This window comes from Humulus lupulus, chromosome 8, assembly GCF_963169125.1.
Source record: "Humulus lupulus chromosome 8, drHumLupu1.1, whole genome shotgun sequence".
Taxonomy (NCBI): Eukaryota; Viridiplantae; Streptophyta; class Magnoliopsida; order Rosales; family Cannabaceae; genus Humulus; species Humulus lupulus.
In genome coordinates this window covers 167,691,576-167,704,737 of record NC_084800.1, presented here as the reverse complement: position 1 = coordinate 167,704,737, position 13,162 = coordinate 167,691,576, and positions in this window count along the sequence as shown.

Genomic DNA, 13,162 nt, shown 5'->3' with positions numbered 1-13,162 from the left:
ATGGTTGTCATCTTTTCCTTAAAAAGATTAACACCTTATTTTGTGGGAAATTGATTTTAATTAAATAATTTGTTGTAGCGATTTTTCGCCAACAGTATATTAAGAAATAAAAATGGTAGATTAGTGCTTAATATTAAACCATAATGAAATAACCAGAACTCCCTCAAAAACACAAAACTTTTACGTGGTTCAGAGGTTAAAATCCACCTAGTCCACGAGTCAATATTATTGTTGTTTCTCTCTCTACTCTGGCAGAGTTTCAGTAATATAGAATAATGGTCCCCTTTCTTGTCCAATATTCCCAATATTCATAGGGGAATCCCATAAACATGTTTGGGTAACCGGGTAAAAAAATCAATTAATTATACAAATGATATATAATTAATATAGATTATTCCCATATACATTAGGATATGATTTGACAACATAATAAATACGTTCCTGCTATCTTGAGTAATAAATGACATAAATACGATACAACTTGGTCATTGTGGACGGTCAAAATCCCACATTTGTAAAAAGGCCAAAAGCGCGTGCTAAGGTTCCATAAACGCTTAAATATACGCCCGTGCCACGAGGCCCTTGGGCCACCATCTTCTCGCAAGGAGGCACATAAGGCTATTACTGGCATGCCTAGCACCCAGGCACCCCATGGGACCTCTCACGCCTAGCCCTGCACCTCGCGAGACCCGTCTCACGCACTTATCACCCACGCCTCATGGGTGAGCCTGAGGTGCTTCAGGCGTCTCGCACAAGCTACTCAAGGGCTCCATCTCCCGCTCGCTCGCGCCTGGCCTTGTGCCCGCGCGCCCATGGCCTCACGTCCGCGCCCCCATGGCCTCGCGTCCGCGCGCCCATGGCCTCGCGCCTACGCGCCCATGGCCTCGAGCCCTTAAGAGCCTTGTCACAGCCGCATCCTAAGGGGCCTCGCGAGAAGCATGTCCTTAATAAAGGCCTCGCCATGACCGCGTCCTAAGGGGCCTCGCGAGCGTCATGGGAGTTCCACCACCAAGGGCCTCGTGGTGGAGGCTCAGCACCATAGGAGCTGCACCACCAAGGGCCTCCCGCCAGGGGAGTCGCGCCATCAAGGGGCCTCGCGAGGGAGGCCCCGCGAGGGGTGTCTCGCGCACCAGGGGCGCACCACCAAGGGCCTCGTGAGGGAGGCCTCATGCCAGGGGAGCCGCGCCACCAAGGGGCTCGCGAGGGAGGCATATTGCCTCGCACACCCAGACATCTGGCGAGGCCACGTACCTATCACCTATGTCCGTGGGTGGCCTTGAGGTACTTCGGGCATCTCGCGCCAAGGACCCGAGAGCCCCACCTAACGCAACGACCCTTACATGCATCAAGTGTCCACTCCCTACACCTCGATGCGGTATCTCTTACAAAAACCTATGGAGACCCCAATACTTAGAGGCTCCAGTACGAGTCGAAAGGACCATACTAGTACGATATTGTACGGGGTACGACCTGCAGGACCCCGTATGCCCAATCCAAATACTCATGCCATACAAGTAGTGGGAGTACTAGGAGAGAGGGCATGGCCTGTGTGTCTATGGCCAGATGTCAGAGTCGACACCACCACCACCTGCACCACTATGCCTGGAACCACTCCTCTGACATTTGTACGGATCAAGTAGTGGAGACATCCTCATTGCACCTGGCCATGTACTGGAACCAACACCACTACCCCTGATACCACTCTCCTGACAGTGTACTTGTGTACCACCTGGTCCCCTGGACCACAATGTATCCAGGGCCATTAGAGCCCACTATAAAATGAACCCCACTTCCACATGGAAGGGGGTTGGAAAAAATACTGTAGCACTACACCATAAGAAATACAAATTCAGTTCACCATTTTTCTTCTGCAAGTGTTCTTTGAGTTTCCAATTAGATCTTTAAGGTTTTTCTTTTGATAATCTCTATGTTTCTATTTTTTCTAACTTAGCTTGGTTGACGAGTTCTCACCGTCAACAGTTTGGCGCCGTCTGTGGGAGGGATAGATTGCAAGTCACTATTCTTCCGTCGATTCCGATAAGGAAAAATGCCCGACGTTCGAAACGGTTGAGAGAGTCGCGGGAGGTGGAAGTCAACCTTAACGGAGATCAGCTAAAAGCCTCCATGAGGGATCCTCCTCCACCTTCAAACATGGAGGCCCCAAGGGAGCCTGAGGCGCCTAGAGACGAAAGGGAGGCCTCGTCCCCGGCAGTCCCACCTGAGGAGGATCGCCCAAGGTCTGTGACTGCCCCAGCAAGAGGCGCCGATGAGTTCCTGCCTCCAAAGCCGCCGCAGGTGCCAAACCTTGGTCGACAGGATCCAGGCCTGTCGAAGCGCCGAGCTGACAAGCACCCTCGGGTCCACTCCGTCAGCTCAAGCTCGAAGTCTCAATTCTACAAAGATGAGATACGAGAACTTCACCGCAAGAATCAGAGGCTAGAGATCTCCTTGGAAAACATGCGAGAGGTGCTAAATGGGATGTTTCAAGGGAGATCAAACATGACACTCCCTAAGCACAAAGAGAGAGACCAGAAGGAGGTAGAAACCACTGTCCCAGTAGATGATGGAAAGACGCGACTCTTCACTAGTAACACCCCCTGAACGAGGCAACGCGAACATCCCGAACCACCGAAACAGCCCCAGAAGCCAGAGCCGAAGACCAATGTTGCCCCTCATAATGATGTCGAGGTCACCTCAGATCTACGGGAAGAACTCAACAAAAAGAGGGCGAGTAAAAGGACCACACCCCCTGCGGCGCCCCAGGGAGGCGAAGGGAGTGGGGATCCTAACCCATCCACGCTGAGAGATTCCTTGAACAAGAGGAGGCGAGACCTGGACAAATAAATGAAAAGCCTACGAAGCAAAATTGTCACTGCCTCTGGAGGTCAAGCCTTTGAGGACAAGTTCGACCATGAGTCGCCCTTCGTCAAGGAGATCCAAGCCATCCGGCTCCCAGCCAACTTTAAGGAGCCCCATATGACCCCCTAAGAAGGAAGCACAGATCCAAAATACCATCTGAACACATTTAATGATCTGATGAAACTGAGGGGAGTTAGTAGTGGAGCCAGATGTCACTGCTTCGCTGTCACATTGAAAGGACCTGCGTACAAATGGTTCAAAAGACTTAGACCGGGGTCCATCAGATCCTTGCAACAGTTTTCTGATGAATTCCTCCAGCAGCACCACGCCGTAAGGGACTACACGATGCCAGGCACCAGCCTCACCAACGTGAAGCAAGGAGAAAATGAGATTCTAAAGAGCTACATTCACAGGTTCAATATGGAGGCAGCTAAAGTAGGGAGCTTGACCCGTAGAGAGCTAAAAATGGCCATCACAGCTGGAGTGCACCCGAGAAGCAAGTTATGGGATAACATGCTCAAGAGGGAGGTCACAGACTTGGATGATTTCTACGAGTGAGCACAAAAATATATTCGCGTGGAGGATGGTCACGAGAGCCTCAAATCCGGACAAGGCCAGTCGCACCCAAAACCTTCAATCCGAGAAAACCAAAGCGGTACAAAGAAGAAGGGGGTCTATGAGGGAATGAGAGATGATCGACCCTGGAAGCATCAACACTCTGATGAGCGCATACAGGGCCTCTACACCTTTTACACTGACCTCACCCATGCGAGAGAGCATATTTTCGTTACGAACGAAAACCAGGTCCCTTTCAAAAGGCCCCCACCGATGAAAAAAGACCGGTTTAAAAGAGACCCCATAAAGTATTGCTAGTATCACAAGGATATCGGCCACACCACCGCGGAATGCAACCATTTGAAGGTGGAAATTGAGGAGCTCATCCGCAGGGGACATTTGGGCAAATATGTGCACAAGGAGAACCAGAGACCAGAAGAAGGAGCATCCCCGCCGCGGGCGCGAGAGGTGGCCCCAGAAGTATAGGGAGAGGTCAAGACCATCTTTGGAGGTCCAGGATTCGGAGGCGATTCAAGGAAGGGACGAGACAAATATGCTAAGGAGGCCAGACAAAGTCCACCACCGTGCGTCTTAAGTTTGGAGCAACGCCCCCCGAAAGGTTTCAAGGGCGAGAATGACTCAATAACTTTCACTGAAGAAGACGCGCAGTGGGTACATTTCCCTCATAATGACCCCCTAGTGCTAACTGTCCAGCTTGCGAACATGAGAGTACATCGGGTCCTAGTGGATAAGGGAAGCTCTGTAGACATCCTGCATCGCCCCGCTTTGGAGAAGATGGGACTGAGCGTCCGACACGTGAAACCCTGCAATACCTCCCTTTACGGGTTCACAGGGGACTCAATACAGCCCCTAGGTGCAATTGAATTAGGCCTCACTATGGGGGTACAACCCAGGCAAACCACCATAATGGCAAACTTTGTTGTGGTGGATTGCGCCTCAGCCTTCAGTGCGATATTAGGGAGACCCTCTCTGAGAGAATTGAAGGCGATAACTTATGTGTATCACCTAGCTATGAAATTCCCAACCCCTGCGGGAGTAGCATGCATGAAAGGGGAGCAGAAGGAAGCGAGGGAATGCTATAACGTGTCCCTTTGCACGGCCACAAAACCATCGGTGCCGATGGCAATGGTTGTGTATGAAGGCGCGATCCACACGAGTTGGACCCACGAGCTACGAAACACCTCAAGAAATGCTTCCAGTGAGGCTTCTACACCCGGTGCAAAGAGGACCTATGTTTTGGTTGGTCCATGTTATGTTAGCTTAGTGAGTAAGAATCAAAGAGGCTACCTAGGTAACCTCCCAATTAAATGTAACCCTTTTTTTTATATATGTCGTTGTAAACCACATGCTATGAATGAAACTATTCGCAACTTCATGTGCTATTTTTCTCCTTTGTGTAAGCATCAATCAAAGTGTTGGCCAAAATAAACTTCACCAGACACTTGGGGGGGAATAGTGGCCCGTGAAGGCAAAGCATATAGCAAACAGGAGGATCCTAAAAAGGACCCTCTAACAGGAGGATCTTAAAAAGGACTCGTCGTATCAGGAAGATCCTAAAAAGGACCCTCCATCAGGAGGATCCTAAAAAGGACCCTCTATCAGGAAGATCCTAAAAAGGACCCTCTAACAGGAGAATCCTAAAAAGGACCCTGTAACAGGAGGATCCTAAAAAGGACTCGTCGTATCAGGAAGATCCTAAAAAGGACCCTCTATCAGGAGGATACTAAAAAGGACCCCTTGCATCAAGGCCTTAAACGAATTCTTTAAAAAAAAAAAAAAAAAGGAATGCAATGCAATGCATGGTGAACCCTAACAAACAGGGAGGAGACCTTGCAAGGCATCTCCTGAGGTTCACAAGGATTAGCTACCCTTACAAATGTCAAGGAGGCCAAAAGGTCTTAAAAAAAAACAACAACAAGCTCCCAAATAAAGGCAGAGACTCTCTCCAATGGAGAAGCCCCAAAAGGAGCACCCGTCGATAAGCCTAGAACAGCCACCAAGCCGTCTAGCCAAAAAAGGTCCTGAAAGAGACCCTTGCAAAAATATTACTATGAATAATGACGAGAAGGACGCTTCTCACAAAAAATAATAAGCGCGCGCAAAAATATATGAAAGGATAGCTAGAACCCAAGGGGTCAAAATATCCTTATAGAAATAGTCAAGGGGCACCAAAAAAGGACCCATTGAACCCTTTCACATGGGCTCCAAAGGACCTCTAGCCTGATAAATAAAAGAGGGGAACCTACCAAACCCCATCATACAGGCTCAAAAAGACCTCAAACACAGAGGAATAAGAGATGATTAACTGCATATGTATATATTAAAAAAGAGTCTTGGTAACAGGGCAAGATTTAAAAAAAATGATCACAAGCACAACAAGGCTCAAATGAGCATACACCCACAGCGGGCTAACTGGCAAAGATTATGAAATAACGATCTCAGGGCCTCCTACCCCAGGCGTTCCATCCAACCGCCCGGGCGACGACATGCTCGCCAAAGGAGGAGAAATCGAAGTTTGGATCCAGCCTCCATACACCATCGAGGGCGCGCTCTATAGACCTATACTCAATGGCTGCCCTGTTCACCTCTAAGGAAGCAACCCTCTCCTACGACGCAGCTACATCAGCCTTAGCAACCTCAAGTTCAGCCTCAAGGGAAGTGACCCTCTCCTGCGATGCAACCGCGATAGCCTTGGCACCCTGGAGTTCGCCCTCTAGGCTGGTGACCTTTTCCTGCAGCATCATGGCCTTGACAACCGCCTTCTTCTTCCTTTTCGACGAGGCAGAAATTTTTGCCCGAGCCTTTTTTAGCCTAGACTTGGTTTCATCAAGCTCTCTCTCAAGCTCCTGGACCCAGGCCGTAAGACGGTCCCTCTCGGTACTTGACGCGGAAAGATTGTGAGCCGAGTCGGCAAACCGTTGAGCCACAGTATAGGCCTGCACAAGAAAGATAACAACAACAATGATAAGTAACAAAATATATATATATAATAAGGCCGACACAAGATGCATGAACTCACCCAAGCAGTAGTGCGCGTCAGAGTCTCCCCAAGGTCCGACATGGCGAAACTCCCAAGACCATTCCAATTAGCTTCAGGGAGGTCTGAGGCGATTTGGACATACCGCCGTCCGTAAGAGGTCGCCATGCGATTCACCCAGGGCACCCCTTCCGAGTCAAGGGTACCTGGCTAGGTAAGGATAGACAACCCGCTCGCCGAAACAGAAGGGGGTGCAGGAAAATTAGAAAAATGAGCCCCCGGTAGATCAAGAGGGGGTGCAGGAAGATTGGGAAAGTAAGCCCCCGATGGACCGGGGTCGAGGGGAGCCTGAGGAAAAGCGTCAAAGTTCGCGGGGTCGGGGCAAACAAAATGCCCCGGTATGGCCTGTTGACCTGGGGATTGGGGAGCCATGTCCGGGTCGAAAGGGACAAAGGGAGGACATCCCCCGGGAGACGAGGATAACTGGTAAGGTCGCCCGTGTCCAAGGGAGACTTCCTCCGGCACATCCTCAGCTTCACCTTCACCCGGGCAAGGCTCAGCCGAGGCAGCCTTCATCCTCTTTGACCCAGGAATAGTCCACAGCAACCTGGGATCAGAAACTGGGGACAGCTTGTGAAGATTAAGATTTTCCACAGTGAATAGGTACGCATCCTTTTTCATGGCGGGGTCAGCGTTGATAAGATCATTCACGGCGTCCGCTTCTGACCCAACAACTTCGAGTATGGTGAACTGCTCTGCATGATTCACACCATTGTCGACACAAACATAAGTTATAAAACAATAAGTTTCAATAAAAAGAAAAAAGAGAAGAAAAGGTGGCTCGAGGTACTTACTGGGAGCGAAACGGAAGTGCTCGCGAACAGAAAGAGGGCCTTTCACGAAGAAAAAGTCCTGCTTCCAGGACCCCGGGTTGGACACTGCGCCCTCTATCAAAGGGACTTCATTATTGGCATTTTGCAGGTAATAAAAGCCGTTGGATTTGGGAGAGGGCATGAGATTATACAGGAAGAGCACCTCTAGCGTCGTGGGAGCACGTTTGGCAAGTTTCGCAAACGCGATAAAGAGGCAGCTCAAGGTCAACCAACTGTTGGGTGCCAGCTGAAGTGGAGCAAGGTCAAAGTAGTTGAGAACCGCAATGAAGAACAGGTGTAATGGGATGGTACCACCCGCCTTCAGGATATGCTCACTAAGGGCCATGAAGTCGGGACTAGGGCAGTCAGCCCGGCACTTGTCCAAAAGGGTGTATAAGGCGTACTCCGGAGGAAGACGGTAGTGCTTTACAATTCCCATAAGTTTATTTTCAGACACGTGGGACACCAGGGTGGATGCTAGTAAAGGGGCATCGTCCTGTTCATTAATGGACACATGTCGCGTCCTCCCTTCGGCATATCTGCAAAACCAAAAGAAAAAGGTGAGGAAGAGACAGAACACTTGACTCTCCATTTTCTCTTCCTAGCAAGAGTCTTCCACCGGGGCACCGGCTGCGGAAGCGCTAAGCTAGGGAAGATCGAAAATCAGGGCTGAAGAGAAGCAAAAGTGGCCCCATGACAGTCATTAGGCAAGGATGGGCTAGAAGGCTCAGGCGGAAGATGTCCCTCCATAAACTCCAACTCCCTCTGCAAATCTAAAAGGGTCACCCTAAGGCTCGCTACATGGTCACTAAGGTCATGAGGGAAAGGTACTCCGTCTCCCCTCAACACCGAGTCAATTTCACTTTCTACCACCCAAATTTTATGCCTAAGTTCAGCCATGTGCTCAAGATGACGAATATAGGCCTCCCTTAAGGTGTCATGGTCTTGGTAAGGGTTTTCCTCATGGGACTCTGAGTCTGAAGACAAGTCAACAAACTCAACCCCTGGAGGAATGCCGAATGGACCGTCACTTTCCATGAGACCTCATCCCGAAAGAAAAAAGGGTTCACGTATAAATGAGAGGATTGCTACAAAACACAAAGGAATGGGCTTAAAACTTCTAGGCACAAACACTCTAAATGACCCGCTACAGGGTGTGAATAAAGGGGCTTGCCTCAAGACTAACTCACGACGGGCTCAGGCCAAAGTACCCCATCCCAAGTGGTGCTAATGTGGACCCAATAAACATAAGGGAAAAAGAGAATATACCTCAAGTAGGAAAAATGAGACGCTATCGTGGTCAAAAGGAGATTGGGGGCCAGAAGTACCGTAATGGTCAAAAAGAGCCAAATGGTCGAAAGTACGCGTCTGCAAAAATAAACAGAAAATATGTGTTAGCCTCCAAATATATGAAGGGATATAGACATACCAAAAATGAACTCAAATATAAATATAAAAAAAAAAGAGAAAAAATAAGGGAAAGGATAACAAAAATAAGGTTGTGGGGGATTGAACCCCTCACCTCTTGAAAGGAGCAAGGATCCCAAAACCACTAAGCTGAAGAGGTAAGGTGTGAATAATAGGCTAGACATGAAGACCTATTTATAAGAATAAAAAAGGAGAGTCTACTAGAACACCTAAAGGTCATCTCCTAGACTGGGGGGCAAGTGTAGACGGTCAAAATCCCACATTTGTAAAAAGGCCAAAAGCGCGTGCTAAGGTTCCATAAATGCTTAAATATATGCCCGTGCCACGAGGCCTTTGGGCCACCATCTTCTCGCAAGGAGGCACGTAAGGCTATTCCTGGCATGCCTAGCACCCAAGCACCTCGTGGGACCTCTCATGCCTAGCCTTGCACCTCGCGAGATCCGTCTCACGCACCTATCACCCACGCCTCATGGGTGAGCCTGCAGTGCTTCGGGCGTCTCGCACAAGCTGCTCAAGGGCTCCATCTCTCGCTCGCGCGCGCCTGGCCTCGTGCCCGCGCGCCCATGGCCTCGAGCCCTTAAGAGCCTCATCACAACCGCGTCCTAAGGGGACTCGCGAGAAGCATGTCCTTAGGGGCCTCGCCACGACCGCGTCCTAAGGGGCATCGTGAGACGCGTACCCTTTAGGGCCTCACGAGCGTCATGGGAGATGCACCACCAAGGGCCTTGCGGGGGAGGCTCAGCACCATGGGAGCTGCACCACCAAGGGCCTCGCGAGGGAGGCCTCACGCCAGGGGAGCCGCGCCATCAAGGGGCCTTGCGAGGGAGGCCTCGCATCATGGGAGTCGCGCCATCAAGGCCCCGCAAGGGGGTGTCTCGCGCACCAGGGGCACACCGCCAAGGGCCTCACGAAGGAGGCCTCGCGCCAGGGGAGTCGCGCCACAAAGGGGCTCGCGAGGGAGGCATATCGCCTCGCACACCCAGACATCTGGCGAGGCCACGTACCTATCACCTATGTCCGTGGGTGGCCTTGAGGTGCTTCGGGCATCTCGCACCAAGGACCCAAGAACCCCACCTCACGCCACGACCCTTACATGCATCAAGTGTCTCACTCCCTACACCTCGATGCGGTATCTCTTACAAAAACCTATGGAGACCCCAATGCTTAGAGTTTCCAGTACGAGTTGAAAGGATCATACTAGTACGATATTGTACGGGGTACGACCTGCAGGACCCCGTATGCCCGATCCAAATACTCATGCCATACAAGTAGTGGGAGTACTAGGAGAGAGGGCATGGCCTGTGTGTCTATGGCCAGATGTCAGAGTCGACACCACCACCACCTGCACCACTATGCCTGGCACCACTCCTCTGACATTTGTACGGATCAAGTAGTGGAGACATCCTCATGGCACCTGGCCATGTACTGGAACCAACACCACTACCCCTGATACCACTCTCCTGACAGTGTACTTGTGTACCACCTGGTCCCCTGGACCACAATGTATCTAGGGCCATCAGAGCCCACTATAAAATGAATCCCACTTCCACATGGAAGGGGGTTGGAAAAAATACTGTAGCACTACACCATAAGAAATACAAATTCAGTTCACCATTTTTCTTCTGCAAGTGTTCTTTGAGTTTCCAATTAGATCTTTAAGGTTTTTCTTTTGATAATCTCTACGTTTCTATTTTTTCTAACTTAACTTGGTTGAAGAGTTCTCACCATCAATAGTCATTAATGAGTGTATAAAGAATCCCCGAGTCTTGGGATCCTTTAGTTTGCGTTATGTCTAATTCATCACAAGCTGCATATCTCACCCGAGCTCATGCTTTGATAGCTATCTGACTCCGAGCTCGTGTTTGACAGCTATCGTACTCTAAGCTCGTAATGGACACCTAATATTAGGTCTGTCCATTATGATACTCGAGCTTCTCACATGGTTAATAATCAGATATTCTACTTGGTTATCTTTCCATGTATTTACATGCCAGTTGTACCCTAGTAGAGTGAGTCAACTCATGTTAAAATCAGGGTACAACATTTGCCCCCCAAGTTCCTACTCGTGTTTGATGTCGTTACTCTCTAACATACACAGTAGGGGCTTTTAGACTTCTGTCACATCAAATTATGTATGCCTATTACTCAAGTACTGGACACGTGGCTTTCTGGGATTGGCATCCATTCGGGTTTTGAGGACTGAAATAACTGTCCAGTCAACTTTTTGCCGCCATCTAGTCTATTTAATCTTGGCCCTTGGATCTTGAGCTAACCCAATTGGATGGCCCAAATAAATTTCTGTAGTTTATGTACAAATAGGGTGATCAGTCCTCAGACTTCAGCACCTTCGTATTAAAAAAATCTCCCTTTTCAAACTCTCAAGCTTCCTTTCTTGTTCTCCAGAATCCCTAGAACTTTTCATCGTATCCCAGACCTTTAGAAGCTTTCCAAGAACTTCCCGTGGCTATATCTACACCCTCTCCAAATTGAACATATTTCCTGTAAGTATTTTATCTCCTAGTTTGAAAAGTTTTTTTTTTTATTCTTCATTATCCAATGAGATTTTTTTTCAACAATGTTCATTGTTCGATATCGTTAGGCTATTTCTAAGTGCTAATAGAAAATAGTTTTCGGTTTAGGCTCCATGAGTGAACCCAAACGTATTTTAGAAATAAGACATTCATAAAACTAGACAAATTTCTTGGTTAATCTGGGGTAGCCCTAATGGCAAATCAGTTTAAAGAATACATGTTTTGGGTATAGAAACCGAACAATTTTTAGGTTTAATACCAGGTAGCTTAGGGGTTACGATTCCTTAGGCAGTTTTGCACTAAACCACTTGCCAAAGGAAAGTAGTGAGCCTGACATTTCTGACACACGGATCCCAAAGTATCTGGGGATTTTAAGAAACCTGGGCGCGTAGCCTAGGATATCATGTGGCATCATGCGATGAGGCCAGAACAAACTTTAGCTCGTATAGTGAAAGTAATCCATTTCGTCCTTCGTGCCTCCATGACCATAGTCATAGACCATCTTAGGTCGCCTACTAACTAGGTTGCTTTGTTGTCAGGCGATCTGATGGCACTTCCTAAGAAGAATACCGCGAGGTCGTCCACTCAACACAAAGACAAAGAGAAGCAGATCACCTTTGAATCTCCTATCCCACAATTTGGTCCGGTTGTGGAGAGAGAAGTCATCGTTGACCCCAACGTATTCTTCGAGGATGAGCGTTTAGTCTGGAAGATAACAACTCAAGGAAAGGTGAACAAAATTATGTTGAGTCACAACATCGAAATGGGAGTTGAGGGTCTCCTCGCCCGACCTGCGTTTGAATGGGAAAAGAGTTGTGCCCCCTTCCAAGATGACTTTGGGGCTTGGAGTGACGAGCACCTGAAGGCTGGTGCTTTCCTCCCTCTGGACCAATACTTCGTAGATTTTTAAACTACGTGAAATTGGCTCCCTTCTAGCTCCCCCCGAATTCCTACAGACTTTTGGCGGGGCTAAAATATCTATTTCTAAGGCATGAGTGGAATGTCCCCACTCCAGCACATATTTTATATTTCTTCTGCCTCAAAGTGACCTCTAACCAGAAAGGGGGAGGTGATGGGTTCTACTACCTTACACGGTTTCCGAATTCCACCTCCTTCATGAAGCTCCCTAGCCATCCAAACGACTATAAAGATTTATTCTTTATGTCGAATGGGATCATTAAATTGGAATATCGGTACTTCAACCATCCTAGTAAGTCCTCTATCTTTGTAAACTCAGCACGTGAATTTTGTCCCTTTCATTGTAAATACTTTTTTTTACATATATTCTGACTGAGTTTGTTTCTCATACAGCTATATTCGCAAGGACGGGCAAATCTGTGACCCTCAGGGGTTAGTACGAGACTTTGTCCAGTCTTCCCCCCAAGGAAAAAGATTATCGACAGGTCATGAATGATGCCACGATGTTGGCATAAGAATTTATCAGCGAGGGTCAAACACTAGCTCTGAGGACCCGAGCTCCACTTCCGGTTATCCTCGAGCTCCCATCCTGTCAAGAGGCCTTGCCAACCACTGAGGACACTAACGAGTAAGAGACTGTGGTGCCCCTCATGCGATAAAGACGGGCTCCTAAAGTTAACCAAGGGGCCGATCTTCACCGAGCTACGTCGGGGGTAGCAGTCGGCCCCTCCGGCCAAGGTAACCCATACCCCTTTAGAGAGTTAGATCAGGCTTCTTCCAACTTTAGGTTAATACATTTTAATCCAAAGCAGCTCATTAGCCACCATCCTACCAATCCGAACCTAAACATAACCCTCCTCCAATGCGTGGATCATTTGGTGGTACGCTATGACCACAGCTATCCCAGAGCCACCGTTGTAGTTGGTAACACGCTAAACTTTAGATCCTCTATCTTTGAAGAATATGGGACTAATCGTAGGACTTGGTCTTCTCTGCTCCAG